At 47.7% G+C, this 12,673-nt stretch overlaps 1 protein-coding gene across 5 annotated transcripts in view; it reads right to left on the reverse strand.

Moving 5' to 3' along the window:
• The window catches only part of Csmd1 (CUB and Sushi multiple domains 1), a 1,515,607-nt gene that overhangs the window by 92,627 nt on the left and 1,410,307 nt on the right, over positions 1 to 12,673 (reverse strand). The window lies entirely within an intron of this gene.

Raw genomic sequence — 12,673 nt, forward strand, 5'->3', positions numbered from 1 at the left:
CCATCTTCTCTGAGTCACAGGTGGGGACAGTGTGCGCAGCCCTGGGCCATCTGAACTCGCCCACCACCGAGCTCCCTCTGGCGAGGCCTGTAGGTGGAGGCGGCGCTGTCCATGGTTTCCTGCTCAGCCAACCCCGAGCTGTGGGAATTCTGTCCCTGCAGGGAGCCTGCAGAGAGGACAGCATGGCAGAGTTGCCAGTGCCGAATGCAAGGCTGCCAAGCCCAGCGATGCTGACTTTAACACAGGGACAAAGAACCACTTATTAAGCACTGAAGATAAAGGGAATCTCGGAAGCGACGTGGGAAGCAAGAGCAGCAGACGTAGAGAAAGCCAGCCGTGGCCAGCGGGAGCAGGAGGCTCCGCCCTCCGCCCTCCGCCCTCCGCCCTCCGCCCTCCGCCCTCCGCCCTCTGCAGGCCGCCTCGCCCCGCTGCCTCGCCATTGTCAGCACTGTTCAAGCCACGCGGTCCGGACAGTTCCGTGACAGCAGCCAACAGGTGAGGACGCGGCTTCCAGACCCAGTTCAGCCCTGCGGCTGTGCCTGGGACCTGCATGACCTAAGGCTTTCCCCTGACCTCTCTGATGCCTGTTTCCTCATCTGTAAACCGAAGGGCAAATGTGAGAGGTTTTAGAAGAAAATGAACACCTACAAAGTGCTTTTAGATTTATTAACAAAATGAAGCTGGCCGCAGCAGTAGTTGGAGCGCTTCCTAGCTGCCGTCATGGTTTCATTCATCCACCCTGTCTGTCCGTCCATCTGGTAGCCCTGTGGACCACAGGCAGTGAGGTAAGCATCGCACATTGAGACTTAGCACTTGATATTTTGTTCCTATTTTGTTCTGCTTTTTTTCTCCCTGTTTTCCCTTCCCGACCTGTCTGTGGGCCATTTGAACTTTTTAAAAATTCCATTTTGGTTTAACTAAATTTTTTTTTTTCATTTTAGTGTATCTATTCGTCTAACTTTCAAAACCGTTGTTCTGGCATTAATTATTCAGACCTACCTTACCACAGGCTGCATGCCTTGGCCCTTAACCCTCCCACCTCCACTGTATTCCTCCTTCTTCTGAATCTACAATATCGTCTTGCTAATTATTTTCTCGACATGCACTGGGAACCGCTTTGTGCTACTTTGGCTTCAATCTTCAGGCATAATCAGGGCACACAACGCAAAGGAAAAACCTTCACATTGTGCAAGTTTGCTGTTCTGTGCTCTGTTTCCCAGTGTCCTGCTCCACGCTGATGATTCCCTTCAGCCACGCCAGAGAGGGGTGCGGGGCCCCCTGGCCTCCCCTGCACCCCTGGAGGTGCTTCTGGCCCAGGCCCCTTCCCCTCCCGTGGCAGATGTGGCTCCCCCGCCCGTGGGGTTCCTGTCCAGAAACCCTGGCCCCGGCCCTTGCTTCCTGGGGGTGACCCCTGCTTCCTCAGGGATGCTTCAGAGAGTTTGATTTATCTGTGCTTTTAGTTTTCAGAAGTTTGGCTATGAGGTGCCTTGGTGTACATTTCTTTGGGTTTCTGGTACTTGGGGTTCATCCATCTCCTTGAATCTCCACATTTACAGGATTAGCCAAATCAGGGGTGTCTCCGCCACAGCCCCCAGCCTGCCTCTCCTCTTCCTCCCCGTGGTTCTGACACCAAGGCTGTTAGGTCCCTGGGGCCCATCCCCAACCCGGGGCTCAGTTCTGTGAAAAGTGTTTCCTCTGCGGTGGGAGCTGGTGATGTTTCCCCTCTGTCTTCCCAGGCACGGACGCCTCCTGGGCTTCATCCTGCTGCTGTGCCCTTCCTGCCTCTCTGATTTTGGCTGCTGCATTCTTCAGTTCTGACAATTCCACTTGGTTATTCTTCCCATCTTCTGCTCTCCTTTAGGTTGCTTATGCAAGCTCATGACTGCTCACTGCAGCGTTTCAAGGAGAGTGGCTCCACAGCCCCAGCAGGCGGCGTGAACTTCCCCGTGCTCCTGACTCCGAGTCTGCTGCTGACTCCTCACTGAGCTCCCTGTGCTCCTGGTCCTCGGATGAGGAGTAGTTTTCAGGGGACACCTGGACATGCTGGGCGTCTCTTCCTGGGACCCTGGGTCTTGTTTGAGCCTCATCTGTGAGCCTTGCAGGGCATAAATGCAGGTCAGGCCACACTCGTGCCCGAATGGGAATCCAGGTGTTCTCAGAGCAGGAGGAGGTGGAGAGGCAAGTGAAGGGGGTGGTCCACGCCGGGACCTGGAGGAGGCGCCGACCTGACAGCTCCAGCTCAGCCTCCGGAGGGGACGGCCCATCGGTTCCGGTGCAGTCCGTGAAGTTGTGTTGCTGCTATCTGGGGACCAGCTGGGAGCTCCTGGGTCTCTGGGAGGAGAGGCCGGGCGACGGGACAGAGGGAAGGATGCCGGATGTCCTCTGGGGCAGAGATGGACAGGCTGTGCCCCGGGAAACCAGACAGGGTCAGGGACTCCGGGATCCAGGAGCAGGATGGAGGCTGCTGACCAGCCAGCTCTGGGTGGCTTCCGGCAAGGATGGGAGGGGCAGGGGCCTGTGTGTCCCTTGGGTAAGGCGCTTTCTGAGGCACCTGTGCTCTGTCGAGGTCGGAGGTTGCACAGCGGAGACTCTAGAGAACAAAGCACCTGTAGCTGAACAACTGCAAAAGACTAAGAGCTTCTAAACTGGGCGCAGAGACGCGGGCGTGCAGCATCCCTCGCAAACAGAACCCCAGCTCACACCAGGCCCCGAGAAAATGGCCATGGGTGTGATTTTGCCACCAGAACCAATCACTTTTCTTTAAATTTAATTTAACAGAAAGCATTCTTCAGGTTCTGAGACCAGAGTAAACTAACAGCTTAGAGAACACGAATGTTTCCTTCCTCATTGTGCACGCCGCAGAAACTTTCCGTGATCTCAGAACCTTCAGGCCACCTTGGCTGAGGCAGGATCTGGTCCCAAAGTTGGGCAGTGATGCCTCATCCTGGACAGTCTGGGGCCTGCAGCTTCCCTAGTGCATCGGACACAGATGAGGGCTGACCTGATTCACAGGCAGAGCAATGATCAGGAGGCCTGGAAAAATCATCCGCAAGGAGGCGGCGGGGCACATGGAGGTACTAGAAATCTCCCACTTCAACACTGTGCCTTTTTCAGTACCAAACAGCATCTGGTGTCCTGACACATACAAGATCCCCAGCATGCGGGAGGTCCTGCTTTGCACAGGGCCTCATGTACACTTAAGCCACCCCGAGAGGTGGCTTCTACTATTATCCCTAAGGATTGGGGGCTTGGGAGATGCTAGGCAAACTGCCAGTTCCTTGCGAACAGTGCCTGCCTGCCTCTCAGTCTCTGCCCACTCTGTTCCCGAGGTGCCACCTGCTGTATTTCCCCGTATTCCTGATTTTCATTCCCGGTGTCTGACCATAGCCAATCAACAAATCAATAGGTTGGAGATAGACTTTCAACATACAATTCAGAACTATGAAGGCAATTTTTAATTTGGACATTGATGGTAATATGGTACTCCTCCCTTCTTTTTATATTTCCTTTGTCTTTCAGTGCTCAGGTACTTTCCTGAGACAACTGGACGGTAGTCTGCATCTCACTGGAGCCTGGGCCAGCACCCAGCGCAGCCCTGATGCTATGCTCTAGGTGGAGAGGGACAATCCCAGACCAAAGGCAGCGAGCCCTGGAGTCTCCTGGGACCAGTGGGGACATGGCACACCACCCCGATTCTATTCACAAGAAGGGACAGGGTGGTGTCCAGGAGCACGGACTGCCTTAGAACTGTCCTTGCGCTGTATGGAGGGGCACAGAGGCCTGCTGCTGCAAGTGAGGGCTGGCAGAGGGTGGGTGAGCTGGGGTTGCAGATGCTGCAGTGGACAGATGGGTGGAAGGCTTCAAACAGGCAGTCCTGAAATGAAAAGTGATATAGAAAGGCAAGAGTCAGCTGAGAAGTGCTGTCATCTGCTCTAAACCTCTTGAAAATATTTAGCACATCATAGCCCAAAGAAGAAATGACAAAGCAGTTAATTTGAGACAAACAAAAATACTGTTAAAAAGCCAGGCCCCCATAGGGTTGACATACAAATGACGGGTTACAAGGAGAACCTCCAGCCTGGAGATGGAAGCCCTAGGACACTGAGGAAACCACGGAGCAAGGCTGCAAAGAAGAACTAACTTCACCTATCTGCTTCCAGGAAGTCATAAGGCACAGGGACAAAGGTTTGAGAAAAGTCATTTCTTAGGGATATAAAACAAAGTTTTACTCAACACAACCCAAGTATCCAAAGGGGAACCTGAGGAAGAAGAAGCTGGAGAACTTGTGCTGGATGCTGACAGGGTCCAGCAGGAGACCCTGGCTTCCTGGGCAGCGGATCCAGTGTCGTGGGACAGCACAGTGGGACCATGTCTTATACATGGCAGGTCTCATGGGAATCTGCACTGTGCCTCGTCCTTGCTCAATTCTGGGTGCACACGTTGCTTCTAACAATGGACAGTGTGCAGCCTACTTGGGCCTTCATCTCACCACTTGCAAAGTAACAATAATAAAAGCCACATTGAGAACTAGACTAAGCAAATGTCAGCAAAGACATGGGGAAACTGGAAAGCCAGTGTGCCGATGTTGGGAATGTACAATGGTATATTCACTGGCGAGAATAGTATGGTGGTTACTCAAAAATGCCAGACAGAATTACATGTGACCTAGCAACTCTGCTTCCAATGATAGGGCCTCAAAAAGACAGCTCTACATCCACATCTCTGGGAACATTCTGCACAAATCCCCAAGACACGGAAGCCACCCAAGTGTTCATGAGTGGAAGAATGAATAAACAACATGTGGGTTCCACTTGCAATGGAACAGACTCGGGTTTTAAAAGGAAAAGTATTATGACACATGCTATCTCATAAACAAAGCCTGAGAACATCACACTAAGAAATGAGCCAGCCATAAAAGACAGACCTGAGTCACTGCAGCTACAGGAAACATCCAGATGCCACCTGTAGACAGTAGGACACAGATCTCCAGGGCCAGAAGGGGTGAAGTGATCTTTAATGGGTATGGAGTTTCAGTTTTGCAAAATGAAAAAGTACTGATGGGTGGGCACAGCCATATAATGAATGAATAAATATGTTTAATATCACTGAATTGTACATTTAAAAGTGGTCAACGTGGTAAATTTTATGTCATGTTCACTTTAGCACAGTAAAAAAAAAAGTACTGTATTCAGATGCACGGCATCAAAGTCAGAGAGGGGATACGCACAACACAAAACCAATACGGGTCCATCTCCACCCACTTTTATTTACAGTGAAAAGATAAATCAGCAGGGAGAGGTCAGTTTGCCTTGAGAACCACGTAAGCTACCAAATATGAGTTTAACAAAAGAATTTGGGGAATATAATATAGTCACCAAACCACTGGCTCTTTGTTGCTTTCTCTGCTTTCTGGCTCTGCCATGAAGCTCCTGCCTCAGCGCCAGCCAGACATGACTTTATGCTTCGGATCTCCGTGCCCCCCAAGAGCCCCTGCACTCGTGGTGGGGCTGAAGGAAGGTGACTGGATCACGGGGGCTGTTGGGAGGTGGAGTCGACACAGGGGAGGCTGTCATGGAAGGTGTTGGCTGGAAGGGTTCATGTCTCTCCCTGGCTCCTCCCTTCTCACTCTGCTTTCTGTTACCACACCATGAGCAGCTACTCCTCCTCTGCCGCAAGCCAGAGCTTCCTGCCTTGGACCTCTCCTCTTTGAGCTGTGTATGTCAGGTGACTTGTTAACAGCAACACAAGGCTGACTTATGCAGCAACACAACTATGAAAACTGGGTACTGAGAATGCAAATGCCCATTTCCTCACAGGTGTCCTTTACAAATCATCCTTCATGTTGGCAAGAAAAGCTGCATCAGTTCTCATAGAAAACATAATTAGAGTTCTTTGAAAATACACACAAGGAATTAAAGCAACTGGCAACTTAAAATCTCAAAGAAGTGGGCACTAAAGACAAATTAGAGACTTAGTTTCAGAATAAAGGACGTAAACCATTTTCACTAATGCCCAGGGGTAAGCATGAAAAAGGTAAAATTGAAAGAACAAAACCTTACAATGAAGTCTACCCTGTCCATGCTATGAAACCTTATGGCAGTGGTGTGTGCTGCGTCTTCCAGTAAATCAGTCCAGCCTGCTACGCCACGGGAAGCCAACCAGTAAGTGTGGCTGGGACCAGCGGGGTGTCCCCAGCACTTCTGAGAGGCAAATGACCTGGAATCCCTCAGTTCACAAACCAACTCTATGCAGGTCTATCATTAAACAAAGAAAATGGGAAACAAAGGAAAGGAGGGAAGAAAGGGGGAGAGAAAAGAGAAAGAACATACAGATAAATACAGATGCAGTGATGGGGGATAAGTAGATTAAACAGATGTGTGTATGGATGGGTGGATGGACAGAAGGGCAGACTGATGGACAGACTCATAGATAGGAAGACAGAGGTAGATGGATAGGAAGATAGCCTACAAAGTATTCCATAGGGGGTGTCTCAAAATACAAAAGGAAAATTAGCAGTGAGCTACAACTGAATGAGACGTGAATGAGAAGTCAAAAGCAGTAACAAAGTAGAGACACCAGATTCTTCGCTGTTAGTAGAAAAGTAGCAGAAATAATGAAATCTGAGCCTGAGGGATCATCACAAATGAAAATAAGTGCTGGGGTTTCTGCAATTTAGAAGATAACACCCACTTAACTGCCCGGATTGGTTCTTGGGGCACTAAACAAACTGTATGCACTGCCAAATGAGTGTCCTACCGTTGTAATTAAAAAGTAATAATAGGACTTCCAGCCATCAGCCGGGAGCTTGGCTCTAAGACTGACGATAGACAATTCCTAGGAGCATGGGCTTGTGGGTGACTCTCCCCTCTCTGGTTGTAGCGTCCAACACCATTTTCATGGTGCACGGCTTCAACTTCATTAACCTCTCAATTGCAACAGCTAATGAAAGGCAACATATCAATACCGGTAGTGATGATTCAAAACAGAGACGGAGATATTACCAAATGAACAACTCTGAAAATCCCAGATTTTTAGTTCCTTTTGATTTCAAGTGGTCAGAGAAAGCATAAGGTAAGATATAAAGAGACACAAGGAGTCAGAACTAAAACCAGATTTGGTTTTGCAGACTTTTCCTTCTGTTCACTGGAGCAGTGAATTACACAACCCAGGACTGAAAGTGGTCTAATCCTGGAGTCTCTTCCTCTCTCTCTCTCTCTCTCGCATTTCCTTGTCCCAATTTCTGAAGAATTCAAATAAATTCATCCAAGATTGTAATAGCCTGAGCACAATATGATCAGCAGTTTTCAACAACAGGATACAATGGTATTTGTCAATGGTCCTGTGCTTGCATGTGGACTGAAATCACTGGATCAGGAGGGAAGGAAATGCCAGTTCTGATCACTGGATGGTGATGGAAACCAAGGAGAACAAAAAATTGAGTTGGACAGAAAGTTGGAAACTCTTATTAAACTTTCTCCCCCAGATTTTCCCGGGTTCCACAAAACCATGGGATGAAGAAACAGAGTTATTAACAGTTCATTTGGAACTGTTACTTTTAATTTCTTGTGGTCAGCCTCAGTAGAAGATTCTAGTTAGAACATGTTGAGAATATAATTGAGTTTCTAACAAAGAATCCAGTGTGAAATCCAGCGTGATTTTCCAAGGCTGATGGATTTACCAAATCTCCTTCTATTTTGCTTCTCTCTTGAGCCCATGCCCAGTGGTTGCCCTGGTGCACAGTGCCTGGTACAGAGTGGTCAAGGATGCTGATCAAAGCTGAAGGTGTCCACCTTCTATACAAAGGCACCTGTCCCCAGTGTGACACCCTCAGTAACTGGGGGTAGAGCTGCTGTCCCAGGCAAATTCTGGGGAAGATCACCATGGTTGTGTTTGTCACCTGATGTGGAGTTCGAGATTGGAGGCAAAGTTTTGCCAAACAGAAGCATTTGTGAACCGAGGCATTACTATGAACTCTAATGTACCTGGTATTTTATAACAATATTATCTTCATATTAACATGCATCAATAGTCATATGATGTCATGTTTTCTCTCCTTTGCCTTGTGCACTGTAATTCTGTGACTGACTCGTTCAGCCCTCTGTGGTGTGTCAGGGTCACTGCCTTCACTTTACAACGGACTCTGATGCACAGATTAGCAAATGAGCCCAAGTGTCCCCTGGACAGTGTCAAGCTGCCCTCCGGTTTCAGAGGTCTAACTGAGGTTTGCACTCCTCCAGTGGGGCTACAATGTCTGGCTTCCCCTTAGCAAATCAAATTTGTATATTTCATATTTCCTTTTCCGCTGTAATTCTACCCAGAAAAAATCTCAAGTGACCTGTGTCACTAATGCCTCCAATTTTCATAACTTTCAAAAATCACATGCACTGTGGTCACACATAACCACAGTTCTTTGCCCCATTTTGGGTGCACTTTTCTTCTTCTCCGCTTGAAAACTGCAAACATTGTCTTAGCTGGTACATTCACATTTTCTTTTTTGTATTTTGATTCAATGAGCCTCAAAAATGTGTCACTTTTCTGCCTAACACAATACTCACACACTTTTATAGAAAAATTTAAGAACCTGTAGATCTTACAAGACTTTCAATACACTTAGTAGAAAATCCCTATGGTTTATATTATGGAAACCATAGGGCATAGGTATCATTGTAAATCACACTGATGACAAACAATATTAATCAATAAAAATAATACATGTGTGCATGTCTATAATATTCTACTGGCCATTAACACATATATTTCTAATGTGAATTTTAATTTCTTTCTTTTTTTTTTTTCTCTTGGTACCAGGGATCAAACTCGGGTCCTTCTGCTTGCAAGGCAGGAGGCGGAACCACTGAGCTAAATCCCTGGCCCTGTAATGTGAATTTTAAAGAGCAAAATCTCTGGCCAGCTGGACAACAGTAACCTCTAGCTTGCTGGGATGTGATTTTTCACCTGATTTTTGAGGTGCAAGCTGCACCCTTATTTGAGTACATATGTCTTTCTGGACAATGGGTATGTAAATGTTCTACCATTCTGTTAATGGCCTTGCACTCCCAAACTCAGCTGGCATTAACCTAACTCAAATGTGGACTCCATCTGAACTCTGCTCCACAGAGCTCACTGCAAATGTCACTGCGTGTGTTTTAACGGAGTCTCCAACCTCGTGCAGTTATCCAGGAAGACTGCATCTATCTCACAGCAACACACAGAGCACAGGGCAGAGGGGTCCTGCAAGTTTGTCCCCATCACCATTATCCTCCTCCGCGTGGCATCAGGAAGGCCGTGTAGGAAGTGAGATGTCCTCCTGCACCCTCCCGTATACTGCCTCAATGAGGAGTAGTAGATGATTTCCAGGATGGTGTGTTCTACACCCAATGTCCCTAACAATTAATTTCTAAAGGAAATCAGTGGCTGCTGAGCAGGGCTCAAGAGGAAGCTTGAGCTGCAGACACCAAAGTCTCAGACCCTAACACCCCAAGTCCATGCCGCCAAGTTCAGACTTTCAGTCTGTTTCCAAGCTTCTACATGAAGGAGTCTAATTTAATGAAATTCTCTATTAATTTGACAAGCTACGGGTATGGGGCCAATAACTGACGTAAAAACAGTATTCAAACAATCACTCTGAACCACATTTAATAATAAAAATTTCAACGGTTAATTATGATCTAAAAAATATAGACAAGAACAAGAACAAGAACAAGCTTCAACATTAAGAAATCAGTCAAAGAATGCATCCATATCCCAAGGATGTGTTATTTTAGGAAAAATAACTTTAATTTGAATTAGAAAATGGGAATCAAACTTTTATTTTATGGTTAAATGCTTTGGCGGGCAAGTACATGTGCACCCAGGTTTTTCAGCCCAAATTAAAGAACTATCCAAAAACCTCAGACGTTTCCTTCGTGAGTCTCATTTTAGGGGTGTCCTGACTCTGATGGGGGAGAAAGGCAGGTGTGATCAGTAAATGATGCAAAGATCTGAACATTTTATCTCCACTTGCAGAGAAGGCCCAAGGCGCTTCCACCTCAACCCACAGGTCCTGTTTGCTGTCACAGCCTGCTGAGCATCTGTGTGTGACTGTACAGATGCATGTGCTGCACGTGCGGCGGGCACAGTGTGCACACGAATGGGGACTGTCTGCAATTTAATACTAATGAGGACGTTCTAAGAATTATATTTATTCTGAGCAAAGCAAAACATGATCGCTTCAGAGAGTGGAATTCTGTTGAGAATCCACAAAACTAGCTTTGAAAACCCCTCCAGTCAACTTTTTCTGAATAGTGAACTAAATAATGAGATTTGTAAACTCACTTTGGTAAAGTTGAAATGCAACACCCTGCACATTCTCAGTGACAGTCCTGGAAGACTGGTAAGATAGTACTACATTCCTAAGTAAAATCCCAAGTCCTGGCACCTCCGATGAAGGTTCTGGACACAAAATAAAGTATTTGTCGATGCTCAGATTATGGTGTGTAAGCAGAGACACACTGGTGTAAGAGCACACTTACGTTACAACAGATTCGCCACTAATCTGAAACCGGTATTTAAATGAATGAATGAAACCACCTGAATTCTACAAAACAGAACACTTTCATCAGAAAATAGGACTGTTTTCACCCAGACTTTATAAAAATTCTATATTTGCAGTACATGTGAGTGAAAATGCATATCACAATATTATAAAAGTACTTTTCAATACAATTGAATAAGACCAAAAAAATGGGTAAATTGTGAAAACAAGACATTTTAAAATAACAGAAAGTCACTAAAACTATGAAAAAGCACTGTCCTCTAGGTGTGATCTGGTGGACGGAAACTGAAACAGTGTGCTTCGTTTCGTCCGTGGGGCTGAGGATCATGATGGTGCTCTGCAGAAAAGCCCAGGCCGTCTCTGAGCAGGGCAAAGCCTGCACCGTAGGCGGGGGGCTGGCACACCAGGATGCCCCTTACAGGCAGCTGTGCTACAATGACAGCTCACCCGGGAGTCCACAGGGTGGGAGGACACAAGGGCGCGGGTCACAGAGGACACCGCAGAACCCCAGCCCCGCCCTGGCCCTCCCTGTAGAAGCTTCTGGAAGCAAAATGCCATGCGTGTCCTAGAAGAGCACACCCAGATTAGCCAAGATCAGTGCCATGGGGATGGGATTCAGCAAATGTCCACTTTCTCGGACCTGACCTTCAAAACACGTTATCCTGTGGGGATAACTGGACAAAAGCAAAGATATTTCTTTTCTTTGTTTTTAAAGCTTTGTTTCTCTGAGTCCGTGTCTGCAGCACACGATGACTGCACTCATGCTAGGGAGCTGGCGCACGCACTGAGAGCTCCTAACTTCTTTTCTTTCCCTTCCTCCTCACTCCCTCTCCCCTCATGTCCTGGTCCCCTCCCCCTCTGCAAAAGATTTGTCTACTGTTTCCAATTACCTATCTGTTCTGTTCTTTCTTTGTATAGGATATTTATGTCTGCATTTTTCTAATAGTTAGAAACAAGTAATCAAGGATATGGAAATGGATAAATAAATATTTTAAATCCAAGTTTTAGCATTTTATTAAGGCTTTTGAATGTGAAATGATGAAACGTCATACCGCTGAAGTATGATTTCACTTAACTGTTGTGGACTTAGAATCGATGTATTCACAGAAATGCATTTAAGGAAGAAGACAAGAGGTGTGCAGCACTTCTGTAAACTGCAGTTTACCTGCATCCCCACGGCTTATTTTTCTAGACTGTGTGAGTGCACTTCTGCCATCACACACTTTGTGAGTGACAGGTGTCGTTTAAACTGACTGGCTCGCTTCTCTTCCAGGTTTGGACTCTCCACTCTGAGAATTTCAGAAAGCCAGCTGCCTGCGACCGCCAGCCTGGCCCTGGGTGCCCTCAGGACTGCTCTGCAGTGCTCCGGTGCCCACGCATCCGTCTCCCCCGTCCGCCCTGCTTGGTCGGTCAGGGATGGCCCTTTCCACACTGTGCCTGTCACAGGTGAAGTGGATGCTGAGTCTCTTCAGTGGAAGACGTAGTGTGCTCTTCCCTGCCAGCCAGGTGCCCGCTGAACACAGGGCATTTGACCGTCTTCACCCTCTGCCTCCACTTGATTTAGGCGCCCTCATTTTCAAGGTTCCACAGGCAGGACCAGGAAGCTCTGTGCTGGCCTTCCCCCCTGCCCTGAGCAGCTCGCCTTCCTCACTCCAGCAGCAGATGAGGAAGCCCCTTCACTGCTGAAATACGCCGAGTGCTCCACACCATGCTCACTTCTCCACACCGATCACCTTCAGCCTGCAGCAGAGAGTTCTGGAGTGCCAGGGACATGGCTGATTCCGTTGCTGTTTGTGTTCCTCGGACTCTGGATTCCGGCGTGAGAAACTTACTTTGCACACTGTGCACAGTTCCCTGTCCAGCAACTACTGCACTTTGCGTACATTCTCACTCACTGCTGCCTAAATCCTTCCCACATGTCAGGAACGGGAAGCTCTGGAGTACTCTGTAGGCTAAGCATGGACTGAGGAAATCCATCACTAACTTGGTAAAGAAGCATCTGGGTCTTAGAAGGTGGTGGAGTGGAATTTCACCTGCTCTGCGGGATGTCTGAGCTGCAACTCACCAACCATAGGGTGCCTGGCACCGTTGGCCTGGGCCCTGCCCCACCATCTGTGTCGGGGCCTGCTGGACACCATG

This window comes from Heterocephalus glaber, unplaced genomic scaffold (assembly GCF_053883595.1).
Source record: "Heterocephalus glaber isolate CG9 unplaced genomic scaffold, H.glaber_assembly_v1.0 deba00001104, whole genome shotgun sequence".
Classification (NCBI taxonomy): domain Eukaryota; kingdom Metazoa; phylum Chordata; class Mammalia; order Rodentia; family Bathyergidae; genus Heterocephalus; species Heterocephalus glaber.